Source organism: Dryas octopetala, chromosome 2 (genome assembly GCF_963921425.1).
Source record: "Dryas octopetala chromosome 2, drDryOcto1.1, whole genome shotgun sequence".
NCBI classification, from domain to species: Eukaryota; Viridiplantae; Streptophyta; class Magnoliopsida; order Rosales; family Rosaceae; genus Dryas; species Dryas octopetala.
This window is the reverse complement of record NC_141367.1, coordinates 4,017,268-4,025,567: the sequence shown is the minus strand read 5'-3', so window position 1 is coordinate 4,025,567 and position 8,300 is coordinate 4,017,268. Positions and strand designations below refer to the sequence as shown.

The 8,300-nt window shown below is 38.7% G+C and overlaps 1 long non-coding RNA gene across 1 annotated transcript; it reads left to right on the top strand.

Moving 5' to 3' along the window:
* The first annotated feature begins 4,134 nt into the window (after positions 1–4,134).
* Positions 4,135–7,570, top strand: LOC147292579 (uncharacterized). Its single transcript, XR_015120779.1, has 3 exons — positions 4,135–4,541; positions 5,360–5,415; positions 6,912–7,570. It is a non-coding gene; the product is annotated as an uncharacterized LOC147292579 (long non-coding RNA).
* The last annotated feature ends 730 nt before the right edge of the window (positions 7,571–8,300 follow it).

Sequence of the window (8,300 nt, the reverse complement as noted above, 5' to 3'; positions counted from 1 at the left end):
AAATTGGGGGAGGGGCGCGACTGGTGGAGAGAAAATCTGATTTGGGTCTTTCTAGGAAAATCCCTAGGGTGCGAAAAGACAAATTTTCCCCTACACTTTAATAGTCCGTAAAACTCAAACTGTAACTTTGATTAATGAACCATTTGTAGAGCTGAGCACTACCCAACCATGCCAAAATCAAAGTCAAAATCCAAATATTTCAATTTGGTCAAAATTTGGTCAACTTTAAAATAAAACATTTATCAAATAAAACAATTATTTGTAACACAATTAATTACGTAAAATTTCCCGATAATGTTTAAAATAAAACAACAATAATTCAATTTCCAACAATTTCATTTTGGTGAAAAAAATAGGTTATTGAAAATAAAATTTGAATTTCCTACAGTAAATTAGAAGAAAACTTTCTCAAGCTACCATAATTCAACTTTAAAAAAAAAAATTTCTTAAATCCAAAGTTAAATAAAAATTTAAATTTTTAATGAAATTTAGGTCGGGTCGTTACAAATGGCCCCACCCCTACTTGGGTTCCCATTTGCTTCTACTTCAGCCACACTACTAAATGCCATAACCAGCACCATGAGGAATAAGAGAAGGGCAACAAAAAAGAGGATTGCCAATGCATAATTAAGTTCATATATTCAAAACTGGAATATGTCAATTATGTCAAATGATGTTAAAATATCTTTGAATGGTTGTAGAAATCCCAATTAGAGTTATTTGCCCCACTTACCAATGATTGTGGTCCTACCATAGGGGTTTAGAAGTACGTTATGAATTGTGAAGACAATTATGATAAGGTGTTTTTTTTTTTTTTTGGAAAAAGGAGCACAAATTTTGAAGATGGATATGTTTGTTTATTGAAATAGACAATTAGACTAGTCTAGCTTGATTTTTTTTTATTTTTTTATTTTATATTTGGTTTTGCTAGAACCTTAACTCAATATTATTTTTGAAGGAATTAATGTTTTATTCAAATAACCAAGTCGTTTAACAGAGCATCTGAGAGCCAAAGTGGCGGCTCATTACACCAACACATAAAACCAACATGTTAAAGACCAAATTTTACCAACAAATGGCAACCATATTCTTGTCTCGTCCGTGAAATTGACAGCTAGCACAAGGGAAGGAAGCCAGCAATTGCTTAACATCCTCAACCAAGACACGATCCTTCGCTAGAAAATCAGACAGCTCATGCACATTAGCAACCATTGCACTCGCACCATCTCAAGTATGATATTGTCTAAGCCCAGATCACCAGCAAGCTGGAGCCCCATCACCGCTGCCTGCAACTAAGTTTTTCTTGGAGTACAAGAGCCATGAATTTGCTTCGACGCAGCAAGAATCATGTCCCCATGTCTGTCCCTGATGATAACACCCAGGCCACGACATCGACTTCCAGGGTTTTGAGCCCCATTCACAATAATTTTGTACGACCCGAGAGGAGGCTTCTCCCAAGGCCTTAAAGCAGTAGTAGAGACCTTGGTGGGTGGTCTAGGTACTTTATTTGCCTTCGTAAACTCCGCAGCTAGTTGCACTAAATGACCATAAACATCCTGAGCTTTGTCAACCTGCTCGTTCATAACTTCATCATTTCTTCTATTGTAAGATCCCCAGCAAAGACAACCAACTCATCCGTCGTAAGATAAGCCTGCGCAAACTGCCACAAGGCTGCCATCCATGGAGATATGGTTCACAGTGCAAAGTCTCGACAACGCCCAAACTGCTCGAGAAGCTTGGAACTTCCAAAGAGCATGGAGAGTGGTTTCGGGACAACGCCGGCATCGTGGGCAGAGTGGGCTCTCCAAAAGGGTGAGTAGATGGAGATTAACCCCACTAGGAAGAATTTCCAAACAGCTGCGCCACAAAAACAGCTTAATTTTTTACAAGACTTTCAGCTGCCAAATTCCTCTCCAAAATCGATTACGAGCTCTCCACTCCGAGCTTTCAACACTCATCAGACATGCCCTAACAGATCTTGCCAACCAATATCTGCTTTTGACACTATACATTCCATTTTTCATATATTGCCAAACAAGACGATCTGGTTGGTTGCGTTGTCCAATTGGAATACTTAAAATAGTGTCAACTTCATGAGGCATAAACATATCCTGCAAAAGAGGGGTGTTCCATAACCTAGTAGGAGTAAATAAGTCAAAGACACGCGCATCATCAGGCAGAACATGGGGAGATTGAACTATGAAAATGGAAGGAGAGGGGAGCCACTTATCATGGTAAATCGAAAGAGACTCACCATTACCCACCCACCAACGCAGTCCACCCACAAGTAGTTCTCGAGCCCAAACCAAAAATCTCCATATCAGAGAGGGGTGATAACCCATACTCACTTAAAGAAAGGTACCATTGGGATAATATCTGCCACACATCATTCTGCTTACCAAAGAATCTGGATTTGTAACAAGTCACTAGCATTGTTTTGCCATAAGTGCCTTATTAAACTGCTCAAGCTCTCTAAAACCAAGTTCCCCTTCCAATTTGGAAGCACACAGTTTTCCCCATTGAATCCAGTGTATACCGCGAGCATTTCCTTTTTCTCCCCCACCAAAAATGACATGTCATGGAGGTAAGCTCCTTCCGCACATTTTTAGGTATTCAAAAGACACTCATGAAATAGGTCGAAATCGCCTGTATAACAGCTTTCATAAGAATTTCTTTACCAGCCCAGGAGAGCAACTTTTCCTTCCACCAATTTAAATGCTTCCACACCCATTCCTTTACATCCTTAAATAGCTTCTTTTTTTCTCTCCCTACAACTGTAGGGAAGCCCAAATACTTCTCATGACATGCAACTATACGGATACCCAAAGTCTGAGATATGATAGTCTTGATTAAAAAGTCCGTATTGGGAGAGAAACATACCATCGACTTACTGAAATTTACCTGTTGACCTGAAACCTCATCATATAACTGTAATATGTTCTTTAAAACCCAACTGGCTTGCGGAGTAGAGTTCAAAAAAATAATACTATCGTCAGCATAAAAAAGATGAGTGATGGAAGGTGCACAGGTAGCCACTCTTACTCCTAGAATGCGCCCCTCACTGTCAGCATGATTGATGGCACCGTTGAAGCCATCGGCACACAACAAGAAGAGGTAAGGAGATAAAGGACAGCCCTACCGCAAATCACGCTATGGAATGATATGCCCAAGAGGAGTGCCCTTCCAAAGGACTAAGAAAGTCATTGTGGTAACATAATCCATTATCTTCCCTATCCATCTCGGATGAAAACCAAGACGTTGCATCATAGCCTCCAAGAAGACCCACTCAACACGATCGTAAGCCTTGCCCATATCAAGCTTGAGAGCCATTTTTGGAGTCTCAGATGGCCGAGCATTCTTAATGGAATGTGTGGTCTCAAATGATGCCATGACATTATCCAAGATCAGCCGCCCAAGCACAAAGGCACTTTGGCTTTCAGAAATAATTGCTGGCAACACCCTCTTCAATCTATTCGCCAATACCTTAGCCACCAATTTGTATAGGGTAGTACATAAGCTGATAAGCCTGAAATCAGAGACCCTTTTCCATTCATCAAGTTTTGGTATCAGAGTCAATAAAGTGTGATTAACACAACTGATGATATCCTCTCCATTTAGAACACCCAACATAAAATCTGATACCTCCTCACCCACAATATGTAACGACCCGACCCAAAATTTCACTACAAATTTGAATTTTTACTTAACTTTGATTTTATAAAGCTTTAAAGGAAATTGAATTGTCATACCATGAGAACATTTTCCTTCTAAATTTTTGCTAGAAATTGAAATTTTTGGTGACTCAATCTGTTTCACGAAAATAGATTTATTTGAATTTTACCTATTATTGTTTTATTTTATAAACGTGTTATTTTAAAAGTTTAACCCAAGTTTGGACTCGAATTTTATTTGGATTTTGACTTTGATTTTGGTCTTATAGTAAAGGGCATTTTAGATATTTTACTTAGGGACTTTTAAACACCAAAAAAAAAAAAAAAAAAAATCAGCAAATTTCCTCTCTAGAATATTCCACACATCTCTATCTCTCTCTATAACTCACATTCTCTCTCTCTCTAAGTCACTCACTCATTTTCTCTCTCTCTCTCTCTCTCTCTCTCTCTCTCTCTCTCTCTCTTCCTTCTCCCGCACCCTCCCCTGCGCACACACCAGCCTCCACTGCAAGTCACGCCGCCGGCCACTCCCTGTCAACCCAAAGCCACCGCGCGACCCCCTCTCGCTGGCGCAGACCACCCGCCGACGCCCCTGGCAGCCCAGCCTCCGCACGCACTCTCTTTCTCTCTCTGCTATTTTGCTCCCTTCTCCCTGCACATAGCCAGCCCGAAAATCCTCCCAAGTCTGACCATTTTTCCGGCGACCTAGACCACTGACCCACTCCCCAGGCGCTGGTCACCTCCTCCCCAACTTCCTCCCGCTGGTCCAGCTTTCCCTGCACAGAGAAACAGCTCAGAAAAACCACAGTTGCCGCCCCTCTGTCTCGCCGGACTCCGGCCAAACTCCGGCACTATCAACTTCGAATATAGGTGGGTTTTCTTCCCTTCCTAGTAGGCTTTCATTATTTTGTGGTTCAATTGTATGATTTTTGAGAATTTGAGAAGTTGAAAATTGGGGGGTTAGATACCATTTCGGGATGCCTTAAATTTTCAGTTTGGTGGGCTGTTCTTGTGGTTATTTGGACAAATTTCTTCCCTCGGAGACCCAATGGATGTTAGGAGTAAGAAATATGGAGTATTTGTGAAAAATTGAGATTTAGGATTTAGAACCCACTTTGGGGTTCTCTTGGAATTTTGAAATTGGTAGATGTTTTATGTAATATAAACAATTCTCGCTCCTAGGAACCCTTAATTGAAGAATAGAAATTAAAGGTTCGAGAAATTTTGAGAATTTGTGGATTTTAAGTTTGTACCGCCACTTGGAGTAGCGACGGCGATGGTTCTCACCACCCAGCTGCCATGCCAATTATCTAGCATTATTTTGAGTACCAAAACTGAGTTGGTTAATGATTTTGAATGGGTGGGTGCTACTTGAGTCAACGAAAATTTTAATGTGGTTCTTGATTGGACACTTTGCGAGAATCAATTTAACTCTCGGACAACTCCCAAGTAGGGTAGGCCACATGCAGGTTTCTTTTGAATTTATGGTTGAGTCTGAGAACATGGGTGTCGTGGGTTGGAGCCGGGACGGTTTGGGAATAGGTTTGAGAGTGTTTTAGTTTAGAGAAAAACGATTTATAACCGTTAGGAAGAACGTGAATTGGGAGGAACGTTTAAGCTATCACACACATACTTTTAAATTGACGTTAAGTTGAGACTAATTTTATATTCCCATTTGTGGCTTATAGGTGACACTATCAAGCGCGTGACGATCCGGTGGTGGATCGGAGCTAGACTTCTCACTGTGAGTGGACTTTATTTTATAAACGTTTTTATGAAATTCCTAATTTAATTTTTATTCGTTGTTTTGAGCTTTATTGAGAATTAATGAATTGTGAGTGAATTCTTGTCTCTTTAAAATGTTTTATAAAATTTGTGATTAGTTTGGGTATGAAATTTTAGTTGAGAATTTGAGGTTTAAATAGACTTTTGGTTTTTCTTAGAATTTATGGAAATCTCATCAATTATTTTATATTTAACGTTTTGAAGTTGATTTTGGGATTTGATTAATGGTATTAAGGGCCCGTTTGGCACTGCTTCTTAGAAGCACTTTTATTTAGTAGCGCTTTTATCAGAAGCGCTTATGTTAAGAAGCACATATAAATTTTTATAAAACTTCTAAATTATTTATGCAAAAGCATTTGAAAGTGCTTCTTGAGAAAGCACCTGTCAGGTGCTTCTCAAAAAACCCCTTAGAAGTGCTTTTATAACTCAAAAGCACTTCTAATTATTTTTGCCAAACGCTATCAAAAGTGCTTTTACAAATTTGAAAGCGCTTTTGACAATTTTAAAAGCAGTGCCAAACGAGCCCTAAATTTTGGATTATAAATGCTACCGCAAATAAATTTCTTCTTGTTGGATGTTGAAACTAGTTTCTTGTTTTTATACATATGGGTTATTTCATATTTTAGTCTATGACGAAAGATTTGATTGGTTTTATGTTTTTGAATGTGATTTATTGAGGACTGTTTTACTAGTGTTTATGCATTTGTTTTGAGGATTTAAAGTTTTGGAAATATTATAAAAATGTTCTTTATTGGTGGAAAAAGACATTATGTTTGGTTATGGAAAAAATAGTTTTAAATTGCCTTTCAGTACCCTCCAGGTTGTCGGATTTATAGGTCTTTGGGACCCATTACGACACACACATAGGCTTTGGGCCGTGTGTCGTGATGCTTGACCCTTTGGGGGTGGCTCTACGTGCACGTAAGACAGAATTTTTGGCTCTGCATGCGTACGACAGATTCTTGGCTCGGCGCGTGTATGACAGATTCTATGGGTAACTGACTGGTGTGTGTTTTCGGTTGTTAAGTATTTTAAGTGATGAGTTTATGGCAGGAAAGGTTTTTAAGTACGATGGTTTCAGTTGAGCAATTTTATTGATTTTCAGTATATTGAGAGTGGTTTGAGAAGAAAGTTTTCAGCTTAAATTATTTATTTATAAATTGACAGTATCAATTTCAGTTTGAGAAATTACTATTTTCAAAGATGATTTTCAGTTAATTGATTTGTGAAAAAGATTTGCATATGATGAGTTTCTTTTGGTCACTGCATGACTCCTTTTAAGATTCTCACCCATTTATTATTATACGAGTTTTTTCTTATGCATTGGGCATTCTGAGGATTTGAAATAGTTTCATGTTCATATGTTTTTTTCTCATACTTTAAGCATGATCGTGGTTTACAAGGAGAGGTTCTGCCTAATTTTCGGTAGGATTTCTTTGATTTTGGATCTCACAGGACCTCTTCGGGTTTCAAGGTGGAATCCGGGGTCGGTCCTGTCACAATATGCCAATAGATTGATAGAAGAGGGCGGGCATGCCATCCACACCCAGTTCTTTGGTTGGATACACTTGCTTCAAGGCCAGCTCCACTTCCCATCTAGTAAAAGTTTGGATTAGTTACGCATTCATCGCATCAGTAATCTTCGGCTCAATAAGATCGAGAAGACGATTAAAGGTAACCCCCCTAGTGCAAGAGAATAGCTCTGCAAAATAGTCACAAAACATATGCCCCACTAAATCATCATCAGTAATCCAGTCATTTGTAGCATTTAGTAAGCCTTTCACCTGATTTCTCCGACCGCAGGCCTTTGCTTGTTCATGAAAGAACTTGGTGTTTTTATCCCCCTCTTTAAGCCACGTTACTTGAGATCTCTGTCGCCAATATTCATCCATCTCCACTAATGACGCCAAATCCTGCTCAATAGATTTCCTTGGAGACTACCCTTGAGTGTTGGTGAATTCTCAATATTGGGTATTTTGGATGCATGTCATGCACTACTAGGGCCAATGTGAGATGTGGTTATTATGAAATAGAAAAATTATGGATGTACATTGTTGATTTATTAATTAAAATTAGGTGTTCATTTTGGATATTATATTAAACTATGTATGATCTTTTGCCATTTAGTTATTAAACTTGTGCTACCTGCCCTCTTTCTAAACTTGTGGTTAATTAAGCTTGTGTGCTTGACTTCAAGGTTGTCATGGTTTGAATGCTGGTATAGCTTGCTATCTCAAAGCAGACCAAGTTATTAAACTTATGCTTTTATTAAATTAGTTGGTCATTTTGGATATTTAAACTCTAGAATTTATTGAATCATCTCTTCACTTATGTACCCTACACTTTTCGCACCCTACAAACCTTCTCCATGGGTTCACTTTAGTCCACGCAGTCGTCAACCGAGCTCTTCTACCACAGTAATAAGTCAGGACATACATTGCAACAATTAGCCACTCCAGCTTTTGGGTAGGTCGAGACCATATGAGGTGCTTTTGTAAGAACTAAAACATAAATTATGTAGCATATACAAATCAACAGATATAAGTATAACTCGACATCAATATGATTCTACTGATAAGCATATAACCGTAATATATAATTAACTACTAACATAATGAAGACATACTGCTATCAAATTAAATACCTCCAGTCAAGATGCTCAAGTCTTCTAGCCATTACAGCAATGAATTAACCTCTCACACAATGGGGCAGAGCTTGTTGATTCTAAGTGTTAGCTGTGTGACCAGGGACCTGTGCTTATATAGAGTACTCATAGATTCCTAGTTCCTATCATCAAGGACTCCAAAATCCAATCCTAATAGGACTTTATAAAGACTTTGCTGG